The 18,498-nt window shown below is 46.3% G+C and overlaps 2 pseudogenes across 1 annotated transcript; both read right to left on the reverse strand.

The window, feature by feature from the left end:
• Positions 1–473: 473 nt before the first annotated feature.
• Positions 474–1,462, reverse strand: LOC103262540 (annotated as a pseudogene).
• Positions 1,463–11,719: 10,257 nt separating this feature from the next.
• Positions 11,720–12,787, reverse strand: LOC103262538 (annotated as a pseudogene). Its single transcript, XR_504440.1, has one exon. The product of XR_504440.1 is annotated as a developmentally-regulated GTP-binding protein 1 pseudogene (transcript).
• Between the last annotated feature and the right edge of the window lie 5,711 nt (positions 12,788–18,498).

Genomic DNA, 18,498 nt, shown 5'->3' on the forward strand with positions numbered 1-18,498 from the left:
GTAGGGTTCATCATCCATTCACTAAATATCTATTGAGCAGCCGCAACTATGTGCTAATTATTGCAAAAAGTATTGTGAGGCCAGATCAGACATGGATTCAGTCTTTCAGAAACAGAAGGAATCTCAGAAAAGCTATCCAGTCAGTCCTCCATGTTTTGGGGCTCTGTACCCATAGATTCCACCAACCACGGATGGAAAATGTTTAGGAAAAAAAATTGCATCTACACTGATCATATACAGACTTTTTTCACTTATTATTCCCTAAACAATACAGTATAACAACATACAGTATTATATTGTATACAGTATACAGTATACATTTACCCTCCCCTCCCCCCGATTCTGGCATGGACACCGTGAGGAGAGGAGAGTCTTAATGTAGTTGGAGACCTGAGTGTGGCAGGGACTCCCCATCAACTGAGGGCCTCTCTCTTCCTCTTAGGCTCCCACTGAGGCTGGTGGTTGAGGAGCTCTTACGCCTTGGAGGCCATGTGGATCATGAGGTCCACCACCCTGTTGCTATAGCTAAATTCATCGTCATACCAAGACATGAGCTTGACAAAGTGGTCATTGAGGGCAATGACAGCCCCAGCATTGAAGATGGAAGAGTGGGTGTCACTATTAAAGCCAGCGTACACAACCCGGTGCTCAATGTAGCCCAGGATGCCCTTATAGCGGCCCTCAGATGCCTGCTTCAACACCTTCTTGATGTCATTGTATTTGGCAGATTTCTCCAGATGGCAGGTCAGGTCCATAACAGACACACTGGCAGTGGGGACACAGAAGGCCACACTCATGGGCTCGAGGATGACCTTGCCCATGACCGTGGTAGCACTAGTGGATGCAGGGGTGATGTTCTGGAGGGTTCTGCAGCCATTGCACCACAGCTTCCCATAGGGGTCATCCACCGTCTTCTGGGTAGCAGTGATGGCATGGATGGTGGTCATGAGTCCCTCCACGATGACAAAGTTGTCACAGATGACCTTGACCAAAGGTGTTAAGCCATTGGTGGTGCAGGAGGCATTGCTGACAATTGTGAGGTTGCACTGGTACTTCTTATGGTTCACAGCCATCACAAACAAGGGAACATCAGTGAAGAGGGCAGAGATGATAACCCTATTGGTAAGTGAGCCCCAGCCTTCTCCAAGGTAGTATAGATAGATGCCTGTGGACTCTACTACATAATCAGCACTGGCATCGCCCCATTTGATTTTGGTGGCTCTCATTCCTGGAAGATGGTGATGGGACTTCCATTGATGATAAGCTTCCTGTTCTCGACCTTGATGGTGTCGTGGAACTTGCCATGGGTGGAGTCCTACTGGAACATGTAGACCATGTAGTTGAGGTCAACAAAGGGGTCATTGATAGTGACAATATCCACTTTGCCAGAGTTAAAAGCAGCCCTGGTGACCAGGTACCCAATACAGCCAAATTCGTTCGCTCTAGTCTTTACTGTCACCATGGTATCACAAGACACCGCCAGTGCTACACAAGAGATGCAGCTGTCTGTCCAATGGAAGAAGCAGAGAACTACAGAGATGTATACAAGAGAATAGGTAGGTGAATATGTGCATAGGTTATGTGCAAATACTACACCATTTTATATCAGGGACTCAAGCCCCCATGGACTTTGGTATCTGAAAGAGGTCCTGGAACTAATCCCTCTTGTTAATAAACAGATGGTGGGGACTGCTAGCTTTTCATCCAAAGTACTCTTCTTATTCCTGGGTATCTATCTAGACCAACATCCCCTACAGTTAGGTGTGGCCATGTGTCTGAGTCCTGGCTAATAAAAAGTAGATGGAAATGGTATGCATTACTTCCAGGCCCAGTCTGTGAGGTCTACATGCTCCTTCCCCCTTCCACCTGGTTGGGACGGGCATGATCATCAGCCCTCGGAAGTCACATGTTGCCAATAGCAGAGCCTCAGATAGCCTGAGTCTTTACTTGGAGGAAAGCCGTCCTCTGGCTTATTCACATTCAGGACTGGTACAAGAGCAAAAAATAAACTTCTGTTGTGTGGATCCATCACATTGGTCTACTTATAACAGCAGGTAGGTTATTCTCATTAATATAAACAATAAGACAAGGTACCTCAAATTGTTGGAATGATTACTTATTGAAATAGGAAGATATTCACAAGTTACAGTAGAGTAGGATAGGTTAAAAACTGTAATTACAGTATGATCCCACTTTTTAAAAAAAGTATGCATATGTATACATACAAAGAGAAAGTTCTAGAAGAATGAATTATCTACATTTTCTGATATGTCAACCATGAATGTGTACTGATTTTAAAATGAAAAAATAAAGGCTATGTTTAACATTTAAAAGGAAAGAATGTTTTGAGTTCTATATACAAAGGCATAGCATCTCAAAATGAGTGAAGATTTCCTGAGGGAAATTAGAAAAGGTTTCTCAAACTAAGCATCTATTAATGAGGCTTCCAACACCAACGATCTATAAATTAGACACAGCCTGAGAAAAAGATCAGTTCAATTATACAACACACCTGGTTCCTGGCCTTTACATATTGAGTCCTTGTCAATGGAGATCAATTGGCCAGACAAAAATGGAAGACATACATTTTTTTACCTTTAAAAAGTGCCAAGGAACTAACCCCAGGAGTTATTTGGAGTGAGGGCTAGGGACAGAAAGAAAGGGAGGTTTTGGACAGTTGGAGGCAGGAAAAAGCACAATTATATGCTTTTCTTCCCTTTTGCATATCTTGCTATATACATTTGTTACCTATTGCAAAAAATTCTGAGTTCTAAAACCTTTTGTAAAGATTAAGTCAGGGATTCTCTTTGAATTGGTTAAGAGCAGAGACAGATGCTGAACAAATAAATAAATTCATAACTTCCAAATAGAATTTCACAAAACCGTAGATCCAATTGGTCATTGCAACAAAGTTTCCCCTTTTCATTTCGGAAAATACTAAATACGTTCTTCATATATTGGAGTGTCACATGGTGACCCCAAATCTGAGAGGGCTTGCACACAATGTTTACCTATTCCAAAGAAGTTACCTGGAGGTCACCAGTGAAAGACACTGGTTTATTAAAACTTATGGGAGGCCCTGATGGCAGCAGGCCAGAGAAGAACCCACACCTTAGGGCAGTATAGAAAGCGGTTTTATAATCAAAGCAATCGAGCTAATTATTCAAATTCCTATCTGGTGTTTACAATTACATTGGTTAAGAGTGACGACCGCATTGTTTTCGGCTTTGCTTGGTCACCTGCGTTCCGTGACCCATTATCGGGAACATGCATAACCTCTCAGAGATCAGCCTTGGCTGCTGCTCCGAGGGAAGAGGGACACGGTCTACCTCCAAACAACACCCCACATGGGGGATCGGGGTAGTCAGTGAAGATACCGCCTCTCTCTTATGATACAATAAGCATCAGAATCTCTGTAGAACATGGCATGCAAAGTGCCAACCTCCATTCCTCTGCTGTGAAGGCTCGGTGGAACGGAAGTGACCTCAGAGAATGGCAGGCCTCCCATTCTCTGGATTGAGGAAGGGTGTTGTAGGTTGAGGTCCCTGCAAAACAGACTCTGAGACGGTGACTTGGTCTTAGGTGGCTTTAACGGGAAGGACCCTTGAGAGCACCACCCGTGAGCAAGTAAAGGAAGCAGAATCGGTCCAAAGGAGGAGTTGAGCTGTGATGCTGTCACTAGTCACATCAAAGGTGTCAGGGGATCCCACAGGGCAGCTCGGAAATGAGATGGCCCTCCAGAGCTGCCCCAAGTTGGGGCAAGGGCATCAAGCCTTGATATGCCCTCATAGTCTTGGACAAGCAGCCCTCTTCAGTCGATTTTCTAAGAGGGACTCAAGAGTGACACATCGGCAGGCAATACTCCAAGCACCCGGAAGGACAAGTGCCTAAGATCAGAGGACACGTGACAGCATCCATGACAGCAGAACGATGTCAACTCTTTCAACCAATCTATATCCAGTTGTCAAAGAGATCGCACCAAAATCTGCTCCTACCACTGCCCCTTGAAATTTCTCAGCAGCTTTTCCTTATGCCTGGAAGCAAATAAATCCTCCAAGCAAGCCCACGAGCTCTTCTCAAGCCTAGAGGCCAAGCCCACGTAGCAATCTCCCCACTGGCACCCAGGATCCTGCCACTTGGAGCTATTCACCCGTCCCAGGAATAACCATTCTTTTTCATGGCACCAAGCATTCGTACATGCTGTTCCCTCTCCTGGAATACCTTCTCCAGTCTTATCTTCCTGGAAAATCCCCAATTAACCTTCAATGACCAGGGTGATTTCCACTGAGAAATTCTCCTGGTTCCTGAGCAACTCAGACTCACTTTCCTTCATAACCCCACCACTTGATATGCATCTACATTACCACCCGCACCAAACTGTAGGCTTAATTTTCACTGGAATGGAGGCTTCTGGAAAGCAGGGCCAGGCCCTTCATCTTTGCACCCCTGATGTTTGTTGAATGAATAAGTGATTTCATGTAAAAGATAGGGGACTGCCAATGTTAGCTCTAGCAAGGAAAGGCAGGCAAATTCTGGTCAATGGGTAAGAAAGGGACAGGAACTAGGGACATGGGGAGATACAAGGTGTTTGTAACCAGCCATGCGGCTTTTGTGCCATCTTTGGTTGACATCTGTCATCCAGCTTCAGCTTAACAAACAAGGGGCTCTTTGTGGACAGCACAATTGCTTTGAGGAGGCAAACACTAGAAACTCTCCCAAAGGTAACTTCAAGAAAGGAGCAGCCTGCCCGAGGCTATTCATTAAACAAGATGGCTGGTCTGAGCAAGCCTCCCCACCCGCCTGTCCCTGTGTTTTCTGTGGAATCTCTGCCAGGAACAGGAGGTATCTCCACACCTGTGTAACACACTCGATTCATAACTTCCCTGCATGATGTTGACCAATGAAGGTGATAACAAGGGAATGAGCGTGGACTGTAAGAACCCAGAGCGTGTAGGTCAAAAGGGGAACAATGTCCCAGGTAACGGAAGGAAAGAAGGAACGTGGGTGCCCCTGGAGCTCCCTTGTGAGAGGACAATGGAAAGGCAGGTGCCCATCTCTCTGTGCCCCTCATCACACAGCTACCTTCCTTTTATATTTCTATCCTCAGGAGGAATGGAGCGAGCCCAAGCTGTTAATTTTAGGTCTATCTTTATTTTTAAATCTTACTGTCTCATTACAGGACCAGGGAACTGTCTGGGAGGGAAGAAAAAAAAAATACTCCATTTTCTCAGAAACTGCCAAGGGACCACAAGTCTTCATCTGTCTCAGTCAGACTGGAGGCTGGGGGCATATCTCATCATAAAGTATGAAGGGGACCCCCCAAAAAAATCAGGATTATTTTTTGAAAGGCAAGCCCTCTGTAATACAGGCTTCCTCCGCTAGGGAAGTGTTCTAGGAACCCATCGACATTCATATATTAGCTAGCATTGTTGTGAGAGGCTACATTTGGCTACAGTGAATTTTTTTGGAGATTCTTTCAGTGTTTGCCCAGCTCATGACGCATAATTTACAAGCACCCCTGCCCACACCACACTGAGTGTTCAGCAGTTTTTGACCAAAAACCACATGGACCCCGTGCTCAACCTTATCCCAGGCGACTTTTTTTTTGTTTCCCCAGACGAAAAAAAAGTCCTCAAAGGGAAACGTTTCGCCAATGTGGAAGAGGTGAAACCAAACACGGCAGAAGCACTCACAGGCATCAAAATTGACAAGTTCAAAAACCGTTCTGAGCAGTGGAAAAAGCCTCTCGGTAGGTGTATTGCATCCAGTGGAAAGTACCTGAAGGTGACCGAAGTTTACAACATGTAAGAAAAAATACACAATTTTGTATAAATAAATTCCAGATTGTTGGGGGACCCCTTCCCGTGCTTCCCTCTCCTGACACACCAAAGATCCTCTTTGACCAAGGTTCAGAAGTAGCTGTTCGGGTACCCAAAAGGAAGAGTGCCTGGCCAAGCAACGGCTCCACCCACCTGAAAGCCTGACTATGATTCCCTTGGAACGTAGGAGCCGATCTCCAAATGTAGCCTCCGTGTCATCATCCCTGTGCTGTCGCTGCTTTCCTTCCACAATAATAAAGTGGGATGGGTGGTCCCCAGGCTTTTTCCCTGGGAGGGCAATCTGGGATCATGAGACAAAGGAGAGCAGCCTTCTGCCTAGGGTGGAAAACGAGAGCCTTCCTTCCACCCAGGAGTTGCAACAAACCTCACCCCACCACCTTTCCCCACTGGGTCCTTCTCCAAGCAGATGGTTTCTGGGGCCGGCCGGTTGTCCCAGGGCATCGGTTAACCTCAAGGAAACCCTCAGAAGTGTGTCTTCTCCCCCTTCCTGATCCAGAACCTCTGCTGTAAAATTCTGAGTCTCATTGGGTTGGCTTCCCCTCCTCCCTGCTTCAACACGCTGTGTTGAACTGATAATTCTTATCTCACCGAATGGTGTTCAATAATCAACGAATTCTCCCTCAGTTGTCAATCTCTCTCACTCACCCTGAGATTCCTGACGTCAACACTGTGTCTTTCCTCATCTGTGGACGTTCAATCCCCACCACGGTGCCAGACACCTTAGACGCCCGGTCAACGATGAATGAATGAGGACTAGTTCCAGCACTGCATTTGGTGGATAGAAGGACACATGACCGGAAATATAGCCCGAGGAGCTGGACTGCAGCTCTGCGTTGCAACTCGGGGAGGATGTTCGACCCCTTCCCAGAGCTCTGGGTCTCTGAGTCAGAGCACGATGGTTCCATAGTTCCTGCACTGTGGCTCACCCTGCCTGAGATTATATACAGCTAGGGAGGGCTATGGGTCCTCCAGCGGGGCCAGGAGAGAGGCCAATTGGATCACCTGTGGAACATGGCAACCCTAAGAAAACCCAAGTCAGCCTTCTCCTTTCTCTGCGTGCTGCCCTCCGTTGGAGGAGAAAGGAGGAAGGCACAGTGTCCTCCCTGGCCCCCAACCTGCCAAGTGTGGCTGCACGGGAGCCTGTCCCAGCAGGCTCCACGGCATCACTGATCACTCTTCTCAACATGGCTGAGGAGGGTCTGGAGCCCCATGCTCGGCCTGTTGGAGTGCGGGACACAAATATTTCCGAGGGATGAGCTGTTCTGCCTCTGGGCAGAGCCTAAGGGGCCATAAGCCTTTGCATAGAAGGCAGTTGGTTTTGTGGCATTGCCATCTCACTGACTCTGCCTTATTTCCTAGCCAGGATGGCCTGTTGTCAAGTAGAGATTGCCAGGCCCCCTGGGTATTGGAAGGCTGCAGGTCTCCTCTGGCCAGGAAGAGAGAGGAGCCAGCACCCGGGTACCCTGAGGAGCAGAGGAATGAAACTCGGCAAAGGCAAAAATCAAACTGGTGTCGAATAACACTCACTGGTGGCCAGAGCTCTGCTGCTTCTCAGGTCCACCTTCTGAGAAGGGGCCATCAAGTTCCCTTGGCCCACCCTAGACCGCCCTCCCCAAGGAGCCCTTCCTGGCACCTGAGGACCTAACTGGCTCTCTTCCACCCTGGTCTCTCTCATCCTGGCTTCTGCTTGGGGGAAATGCACAGCTAAGAACGAAATAGAAACAAAAGAATCTGCCCTTTACGAAGGCTGAGTCCCGAGGCTTCCTGGCAATGTCAACCACTGTTTTGCTTTAATGACTAATTTCTATGAAACCCAAGGGCTCCTTGAGTAATAGGCCACTTTTTTGTAGTCTTTTAATTGACAATGAGCTATAGGAATGCATTTCTGTCGTTGCTTTGTAGAAAACTCTCCGGGTCACACAAAAGTGGAAAATGTTTCCACAACAGCTGGAGTTGTAAAGTGCCCACTGCAAGGTGCTTCCTTTTACTTCATTTCTCTTGCTCGTCCCAGCAGCCTCAGGTGGTAAGTATTACTTTCTTCTGTTTACGAGAACACCTTTCTTCTCCACCTGTGACTTCCAGCCCTGGCAGCCAAGTAAAACCACCTTAGGATCTTTAAAAACCATGGGTGCCCAAGTCCCGTCCCTAGAGAGTCCGACTTAACTCATCCAGAATGGGTCCCCCATTTTGGGGTAAGAAGATCACTGGGCTACACCACGTTAAAATGAAGGGCATGTTGGTTCTGGAAAAAAAATCCTTACGGTTTTCATCTCCTCTTTATTCCAACTCCGGGACGTCAAGCCATGTGACCGTCACTCAGCTATGTCATGATGCCAGTGAGTCTCAGCTAGGGTAGAAAATTAGGCTGACAACTGAACATTTCTGCAGCTCATCAATGCTTTTAGCCTATCTGCAAAGTTAGACCGAGTCTCCTAGGTAACTGGGGCTATTTTCATTAAACAGGGAAATATTGAGCAAAGCGGATGGCGACACTAGCATTGCGATGTTCATGTCCTGTAACTGGCAACTAACGCTTTGTAGGGCGTTTGGAGGAAGCTTACCTCTCTGTGCCTCGGCATGCTTCCCAGTCACGGAAGCACCAAACAGCCTCACAGGGAAAGTGCAGAGACATGGATGAATGACCCCACGTGTATGAAGTGCTTTGTGCTCCTTGACTAATAGCAGAGTGTCAGGGCCTGGTGTCATTCATTTTCACACAAACCCCGAGATTCACTGCTCCTCCCTCTCTTTCCTTTTTTTAAATTTATTTTTTGTAGATGCATGGTCTCATTGTGCTGCCTAGGCTGGTCTCAAACTCCTGGCCTCAAGCAATCCTCCTGCTTCAGCCTCCCAAAGTACCGGAACCACAGACGTGAGCCACCACGCCTAGCCTAATTGCCCCTCCAAGCTGCACTCCCCAGCTCACAAGTTATGCGTCCCGCCATCTACGTTACTTTCCCGGGACCCTGACTGAGAACAGAGTTAGGGCTCGAGCTCACCTTCAGAGAGGCGAGGAGGTGGCATCCTCGTGGCAGTCTTCTCCTCAAGGCAGACTCCCGAGCCAGAATTCACCTGCTGCTAACTCCTCCGCATTGGCTTAACACAGGCTGAGGAACCGGATCAAAAAATGACTGTACAGTCGGGTTCAAGCTGCTTACCACTAGGCAGATTCTTTTTATGAAGCACAAATAATTTTCAGACTCAGGCAATCGGGGCCTCAAGTCGCAGGTGGTGAGAAGGGTCTCCACTTTACATCCGGCCTCTCCGCGTCGTTTTCTCCTTGCTCTTCTAGTTCAGCACAAAATCCGTTGCTTTTCCTAAGTGAAGTCATGCCTTTCTTGAAGTGCCACTTCCTGAACAAAGAACATCACAATAATCAGCTTCTCACAACCGAGTGAGAGTCCTGGAATATGCCCAGCCTTCCCGCAGGCTGCTATTTTGTTGGGAATACCATTGTTGACGGTGTTGGACTTGGACAATATTCCGTTTGAAGTTCCATTTCGGATGATTTATGTATTTGCCCTGGTTTCAAATACCGAATCTAAGACCGTTAAGGAGCGCGGGCAGCTTGGAGATCTAATTCACATCCCTCATGTTAAGAGAAAAGTGAAATTCAGAAAAAGGAAGTCACCCACCCAAGGTCAGTCAGAACGTCCTGGAACCTCCTTTTTTTGTCTCCTACTTTCTCTCTCCAGGAAGCTCACCTAGTCCCGAGTTTCAGCGCCATCAACCCACGACCAAGTCTCATCCCAGACCTCTCCTCGGAACTCCTGGCTTCCTCTCCCCTCTTTGATCCCAATATCCCGCCCTACTCTTCCACAGCTGCTCAGGTGCCAGTGCTCACCATGACCCTTCCATTCTCCGTTTCTCATAGGCCCCACATCTACATCAGCTTCCGTCCCAGGTTAGTCTAAAACGACCTCCACTGGCCAAAAAAATCCCAAATTCAACCCCGCCCTTCATCTCCGCCACCACAACCCTAATTCATACCATCGTCAGCTGCTGCCTGTTTGACTTCAATAGCTGTGAACTGGTCGCCTTCCTCCGGCTGGTTCCTTTTCCGGCAGCAATCGGGCATCAGCACATCCTCTCACACCCCCGCTTAAGACGCTCTACTGCTGAGATGCAACCCAAACTCCTTACCTTGCCTTCGAGACCCTTCGGAGTCTGACCCCACCAAACCTTCCACCTCATTCCCCCCACTCCTCTCTTTCACCCCAACCCAGCCACGCTGGCCATCTTCTTCCTGGAACAGACCATCCTCGCTCCCTATTCTGTCTCTGCACGGCACCTCCTTTGCTCAGAATGCTCTCTCCGCAGATCTGTGCATGGCTCTGACCTTCTCTCTACTTGAGTGTCAAGCAACCCCCGACTCACTATTTCCCATTCCCACCTTCTCCATCATCCCTATCTGTGGCTGAATTGTTTTCCTTCTTTGTTTGCATGCTTATTTTCTATCCCTCCTACAGGATGTAAGCACCTAGAAAGCAGATCTGCTGCTGCATTCCTCATTCCTGAAAAACGCCAGACCCAGAACAAGCACTCGATACATACTTGTTGACTGACCGAGGCTGAGCAAAAGCAGCAGAGCTGGAAGGATAATCTATGTCTTCTAGCTCCACTCCCGGCGCCGTCCCAGTCTTGCTCTTTGGTTTACTCAAAGCAGAACACCGCTCAAGCTAATTCAAATAAAGGGAATTCCTGAGCGTGACAAGGTCCAGTGTCTAAAATCCAAGAGCAGGCACCCTAGTAGGGATGAGCCCCACAGAGACCAAAGCGGGGGGGATGGGGGAAACTTTCAACTCACAAAGGCCTTAGAAGGGTCTTCTTCTCTCTAAGGGGTCTTCCTTCTGGTCCACCATTAATACCACTAGCACAGATTCTGTGGATCTGCTTCTTCTGATCCATTCCCTCAGCAAGTATTTGCTGAGAGCCAAAGTGTACTTAGCCATGCTTGGTCTCCTTGTTTATGATTTCTGCTTCTCCTTTATTTCTTCTTACACATGGCTTTCGTTTTCCATGTCCCCACAAGCCTTTCTCACGATGTTTTGGCTTCAGTTCCTTCGGTTAGCTGGATGATTCTTTCCTAGTACTTTAGTTGATATTCCCAAGATAAAATCTAATTGAACTAGTTCATCTTTTTTTTTTTTTTTTTTTTTCAATATTGCACTTTTTATTACAAAATAAAATGGGCACAGAAAACGATATAAAATAAATGTGTAGTTTATAAGGCAAACTCTGTTGTTAACTACTCAGAAGCCCTTCATGTGCCAGTAATAACCCTTTTCTCCATTTTCCAGCCTTTGAAAGTAATCACTACCTTATATTTTGAGTTTTAGCACCAAAATATATATCACTGAACCACTATAGTTAGGTCCTGTCCATAAAATACTTCATAATTAAGCATTTATGTTTTGATGTGTTCTTAAAATTACCATATCAGTGCCCCTCGGTATTTGTCTTGCTTCAGCTGGTTTTATGTGTTAATACTTTCAGTAGATACTGAGGCCAGGAGGTACCCTTACAACAGTGAATCCTCTCTATAGCACTCCTTGCCTAAACACAGAGCTGAGTACTAGTCTGCTGAGCCCCTCTCACCTCACCTGCCTTTTCTCTATAGAATAATGTAGTTACCTAGCAGCATTCATTGATGTGTCTTGTCACTTCTTTTTTTTTTTTTTGAGTCAGAGTCTGACTCTGTCACCCAGGCTGGAGTGCACTGGTACACTCACGGCTACTGCAGCCTTGATCTCCTGGGCTCAGGCAATCCTTCCACTTCAGCCTTCCAAGTAGCTGGGACATGAGCCACTGCTCATGGTTGATTTGTGACTTTCAAAGCACTTTTAACATCCAGATTTTTATTTTATCTTTGCATGAGCCTATTTAAATTCTTTGATAAGATTTTTGTGGATCTTCATGCAGAAATCCTCCACCGTGGTCCTGGAGTAAGGCAGCACCACTGGGGATGTGTAATCTGGCAACTGGCCTTTGGGTTTGGTGTAAATTCTCACTAATTTCAGATAGTCCCAGATCTTTTCCAATAGGTCATCAAAATTCCAACGGTGATGGGCAGAGATGGGGACACAGTGAGGCACCTTGTATATGATATCCAATTCCTCAATGGAGATTTGGTCAATCTTATTTAACACGTAAATACAGGGGATATAAACTCTGTTTCCTTCCACCACATCAATAAGGTCATCAGCTGTGGCATCACTACGCAGAGTCACATCAGCATTATGAATTTTGTATTCAGCCAGAATGCTCTTCACAGTTTCTGCATCCAGCTCACTCTGAGGGCAAGTGGCTGTGAGATTAATGCCTCCCTTATCCTTCTTCTTAAAGCCAATGTTAGGGGGTTTGCTGTTCAAGCGAATGCCGAAGCCTTCCAGTTCATTTTCAATTATCTTCTTATGTCCCAACGGTTTAAGGACATCCAGGACAATCAGGATCAAGTTACAAGTTCGGGCCACTGCAATGACTTGACGGCCTCTACCTTTCCCATCCTTGGCACCTTCAATGATACCTGGGAGATCTAGGAGCTGAATCTTGGCCCCTTTGTATCTGATGACACCAGGCACAGTCGTCAGAGTAGTGAATTCATAGGCTGCCACCTCGGAATATACTCCTGCCAGGTTACTGAGCAGTGTTGACTTCCCCACAGATGGAAAACCAACAAACCCAATTCGAGCATCACCTGTCTTGGCCACATCAAAACCTTCTCCTGGCCCACCACCACCACCTTTTGGAGTAATGAGTTCTCGACGAAGTTTAGCAAGGCGAGCCTTAAGCAGCCCTAAGTGGTGTGCTGTGGCCTTGTTCTTTTGCGTCCGAGCCATCTCGGCTTCTATCTCCGCGATCTTAGCTAAGGTGCTGCTCATGGTGGCGAGTCCTGGGGGGCGCAGCAGCCGCCACACTGATCTCTCCACACACCCGCAGGCAGACGCTCCACTAGTTCATCTTTTAGAGCTGTGTCCAACTTTGTAGGTCACGAAGCTCAGGAATCGGCAGGGCTTGGGTCAGGGGCCTGCCTGTTCTGAGCCGCCCGGGACCTGAGCATTGCTCCACAGGGCCTGAGGGAGTGGTAACTCCTGTCAGAGAACAGACAGCAGAGTAGGGATTATCTTATCTCCAGGATAAACTTCAATCTATCGAGGAGTCTTTTGGGCAGTCGGAAAAGACACGTTTGGACGTTTCGGTTGGAATATTACTGCATAATGTTTGCCTAAGTCAATGAGTAGTTTGGTGTCATTGAAAGTTGCAGAGCAGAAAAGTGATATCGTCAGAGCTTTGCTTTGGGAAAGTTAAATTTTCAGAAATATGTGTGATAGATTATAAAAGAGATTGAAGATGCAAAGAAAAATTAGCAGCAAGCAGCAATATATCGAAGCACAGAGTCATGAGAATCTGACAGTGCAGAAGCAGCACAAGGGAAGGTGGTGTAGACAGTCAAGACCCTGTCAGGAACTAAACTGTGACATCAATTCCACAAGATTTGAGTGCCTACTGTATACAGGATCCTTTACTGAGGCCCTTCTCACATTCTCACATTTGACCCTTGGGGGGAAAAAAAACCTATGATAAGTTGCATACACAACTTTATATACAGTATATAAATGAGGAATCTTCTAGCCAGGGAACTAAAAAACTTTCCCATGATCATGAAACCAGGAATTGCCAAACCAGAATTCAAGGTCAGATCTTAAAGTCTCAAAACCTCTCACAAATCTAGGTCCCGGGGGGACACTGAAATGAGTGGACCTTTCAGAAATTTACCCTGAAGTTAGTAAGGTAGACAGAGATGAGCTCATTTACAAGAAGAGGGAAATCCATAAGAAAGCTGGTTTCAAGGATGAAAGGCTGAGTTTAGCCTGGTACATGTTGGATTTGAGGTGAGGATAGCTATGTAGGTTGGAGACTTCCATGAAACAGAAGGAAATACAAATGTGGAGGTTAGGAGAGAGCCCAGAGCTGGGGTTGCCAAGATATGGAGATGGGAATCTTATTAAAAAGCTTTAATAAGTGAGGGAGACAAGCAAGGTGACCAACTAGGCCCAGGACTGTCCTGGTTTTAGCACTTAGAGTCCCATATCCCAGAAGCCCCTCAGTTCCAGGCAAATGGGGACAGCCGGTCACGCTAGATGACAGTGCTGAAAGAGGAGGCATAAGGGCCAAGCAGGAAACCAAAGAACATTTATGCTTAAAGGAAAAAAGAGGGAGAGGGACTTGCTAAAGAGACAGAGTGCTGTCAGGAAGGCAGAGGCACCAGGGCATGGCGGGCTCGTCTCCTTGCTGTGAGTTCGGGGCTGGGAGTTGAGGTGGAAGGTGTTGAAAGAAGGAGTCTCCATGGGAGAGGTGTGTGAGGAGAGTGCAGCCATCAGTCAAATCTGGAATTCCATTCGGGCCGGGCAGAGAAAGGAACTTTGTGGAAAGATGGAAGAATCCCCAGAACAGTTGAAAGATGGCAACGGTTCTACTCACAGGACAGCCTGAGACTGGAGAAGGACTGGGTTGTTTAGGGAGGAGGACACAGAGGATATCACAGGAAGACTTGAGTGTCTAGTTGGGACGAAGAATGGATCACAACGGTATAGAGGAAGGAGCCAGGCTTGACTCTTGGACCCGAATCTTGTCCCTGTCACTCAACAGCTGCACAACCTTGGGTAAATACCTTCCCCTCTCTGAGACTATCTTCTGCAGAATAGGAATAATAATATCCATGACCTTGTAGGTCTAGGTAAGAATTAGTGATGATGTATCTAAAGTGGCCAGCACAAAGCAGGCTCTCAATAAAAGGTACCACTGCTGGGTTATCCATTTCACTACTAATCTTCAGAGGTTCGTCAAGGGCAACAGAGATACGTTAGGAGCACTCAACTAGGCAGAATTCTGTTGGAGAAGACGCTTCCGTCCGTATGTTTCTGCTTCAATATCACTGTGATGAGATGGAACTGGGAGGCGTGGTGCTGATTATTTCTTAGTTCAAGGCACAATCACCAGTGTTAAGACAGGTCTAACTTTCCATGTCAAGTGATCTCGTCATTAAACAGTCTGCCTAGGCCCGGGGAGGTTAATTCTGCTTCCCACTTATGCCTGGAGCTGAAAGGGCTCCTAGCACCAGGAAGCCCTCTCAAGGGAAATGAACTTGGCAAAAGCAACAACTCCTCAGTAGCAGGTGGTGAAAACTCCACTAAGTTTGCAAGAACATCTCACAACCCAGAATCCGGGCTTTAAATATTAATTTGACTCCAGTAAGAAAGAGCTGGTTTTTACCCATTAGCTGAAGAGCACTTCGGTTCCTACTTGTTATTTTTAAACAATAATGTTTTTTTAAAGAGCCCAGTTCCACTCTTCAAGAGGGAGAGGACTAGCTTGAGCAAGCCCGAGTGGCCTTTGTCTCTCTCGAGTGTGGGAACAGAGAAACCGTTAGCTACCATTCCACGTGTCCCTTCCTCAGGCCACCAAAGGGATGAGGTTAGCCCTAGTTCAAGATCGAACTCTCTTCATGATGCAAGCTGGAAAAGTCCCATGGGCCAAACCACTGGACAGAGTTTTAAGAAACAGCAATCTATTGCTGATTCCTTTCTATACCGAAAACGTACAAAATATAGAGGCCACCCATCTGCCAGGCCACCAAAAACATACGTACTATTGCATTTCATGCCAACCTACCCTCATGCACCAAGTCAGGGTAGGGGTAACAAAGTAGCTTGGTGCCTATCTTAGTCGTTCAGGCTGCTGTCACAAAAATACCAGAAACAACAGAAATTTGTTTCTCGCAATCCTGGAGACGGAGAAGTCCAAAGACTAAGCACTGGAGATTTGGTGTCTGGTGCCACCCCACCTCCTGGTTTGTAGATAGCTGCCTCCTCGCTGTGTCTTCACATGGCAGAAGGGGGCAAGGGACCTATCTTGAGCCTCTTTTATAAGGACACTGATCCTATTCATGAGAGCTCTACCCTTATGACCTAATCACCTCCCAAAAACACTCTTGCAGTGGGGATTAGGTTTCAACATATGATTTGAAGGAGGCTCGAACACTCAGTCTAGAGCAGTATCCCAATTCTGGATTTTTTTTTTTCTTCTCTCTCTCACTTTCAGAGCAGAACCCATCTGAGAATGATTACTTTTTCAAGTAGATGTTAGTTTCATTCTAATCAAGGCTTTGGAAGAGAATCAGGGAAAGAGGCTTCTCGGAAAAGTAGTGTGAAGGAAGAAGTTGGCAGAATTCCAGCAAACATAGGAGTCTAAAAAAAAATCTAACAACATAAATCTGTTCACTAGCTGGAAGGAAAATACATTGTGTTTTCAAGGCAGCGTGGCAACGTTGCATAACTTAGGGCGAGGGGTGGCCATTCACTTCACAGTCTATGTGAATGGCGCCCCCTAGAATTGTGCAGTGCCCAGCCTGTGCAACCAAACTCAGACAGCACTGGTTCAGGGTATCTAAGTCAGAAATGTCCTACAATATTTTCCACACAGGTGTCAAAGCTTTAGGCTATGGAAAAATTTAAGTGGTGATAAACTGTTCTGTGGAAAATTCTTAATGTACACAGTGAAACCCAAACTTCCCACAGAATTATATCCTAAGTTATAACCAGAGGGGATTTGGAGGTAATCTAGACTATCCTCTCATTTTTCAGATGAGGCAGCTGAAGACCAGAGACGTGTGTCTTGGCCAAGGTCAACAAGCCTACACTGAAAAAATGAAACAGATTTCCCATAGATGGTCAAATTAGGCCACTTGACTGTGAATAGCATTCAGTTCACCCAGACCCCAAATTGAGCCTTATTCATCCTTATCATTACTTAACGTTTACTGAGCACCCTCTAAAAGTTAAGCCTTTAGAATACAAAGAATTCCTCCAAAGGTCCCAGCCAAGGAAGCAACAACAGGGCATAGCTTTGCATCAGTCACACACAGGCTTTGGTCTAAGACATGAAGACTTGCTAGAAACATTTTCACACACAAAAGCGGCATACTCCTTCTTGAGCCATGAATGGTTATGGTCTGTTGAACAAACCCTTATTTAGGCTTTTTTTTTTAAAGAATGTATTATGCCTCCATTAGAGTTGACTAACTACTTTGAAGCTGCCTAGGCTTATTGGTTAAATATTTACTCACTAATATATTTAAATGCCATATTATTTACACAATAGACTTGGAACCATTCTGGCCCATTGAGTAATTATTACCTATTTAAAATCAGCCTATCCAAAGCAAGAAAAACTGATGGCCATTTATGGAGAGAATGGGAAATTTTCAGGTTACAGAGGTTGGCCTCTAATTTAAATTTTATTTTTAACCCCGTCATTCTACCCTTTCTAATGGGAGTTTTATGTGTGTTTGAACGTGTGTGGTGAGAGCGAGGTGGGAGGAGAGAGAAATCCTTTTACCAAAAACCACTGCAATTAAACCGCTTTATGGACAAGCTCTCTGCCAAATTTCTCATTGAAATCAAAGACACCTTTGAGTTCGTTATCCAACAGCAGGGCAAAAAGCACCTGCAGTCACGTCTGTTTCTCATTTTGTGCTCGTGTAACTCAGATGCCCTGTGGATTAAGTGAAATCTGCTCCCGAGCTGAAACCGTGTAAACCACGTGTCAGCTCAGCTTGAATTTGGAAACAGGAGCTCAGAAGGTGCCACTCAAACATGTGGCTCTGGTTTTCCCCGAGTGTAATTTGAACAAGAGAATCACACTATGGGCTCCATGTCCCCAGCTTCCCTGCAAGTAAGAGATACAGCAGGACCATGTTTCCCTTTAGTGGCACTGCTCCCCTCACCCCCGCCCCTGCGTGGGTCTCATTTAGGCTGTCATGAGGGAAGGTCATGGCACCAAACACAAGTGCAGAGAACGTGCCTGTTGACAGTTCATGGCCTGTGCATGATTTACAACCGTGTCCTGACCCAGAGAAAGAAAGCCAACCAGAATGCGTGACCAAACACCCCCAGGTAGCTGACAGAGGTCACAGCTCTGTGCCAACACTGTCTGTGGCCCTCTCGGGTGTCAAAAGGACTCCATGGGTCTAGAGACATTGCATTGAGGTAAAATAAGTTCTCCACTCTTATGTGAAAGACCCCATACCAGATTCTTTCCAGTTTTAACCCAAAGGAGCCGCTTTTAAATATCACACTGGTAAGAAATTTGGGGCCTTGTCTCTTTGATCACATTTTAGAATGTTAGCTTCTCTTCCGCCCCTTCACTCACTCCCACTGATTCAACAAAGATGTCACGAGTATCTGCTTAGGGCTTGCAAGCACCAGTAATCCCTCAAACAGCAAGAACTTTGCTTTCATGGAGTTTCCCTTCTAGCTGGGGAGGGGAGGTATTGGCTTTGAACTAGCGTGGTGAATGTGTGTTCCAGTTAAAGTCGAATCTCCATGTGGCATTCCAGATTTACACAGGATAAATCGGGATGTGATAATTTGCTTCAAAAAAAGATTCAATATTTTACTAAAAAAAAAAAATCACAGAAGGATTCCCTTTAAATCTAAAACTCTGGTAGCACCCTCCAACCCAGTCATTTTATTTATTCTGCATTTTTGAGGACTCCATTATTAAATGGAGTGTCCTGCACCGTTCTTGAGTACCTTCCCAAATCACCACCACAGGTAGCCACTTCTCTGGGAAGAGGATCAGACTGCATAAAAGATGT

The sequence above is a fragment of the Carlito syrichta genome, unplaced genomic scaffold, assembly GCF_000164805.1.
Source record: "Carlito syrichta isolate Samal-C Ts95f unplaced genomic scaffold, Tarsius_syrichta-2.0.1 Scaffold304549, whole genome shotgun sequence".
NCBI lineage: Eukaryota > Metazoa > Chordata > Mammalia > Primates > Tarsiidae > Carlito > Carlito syrichta.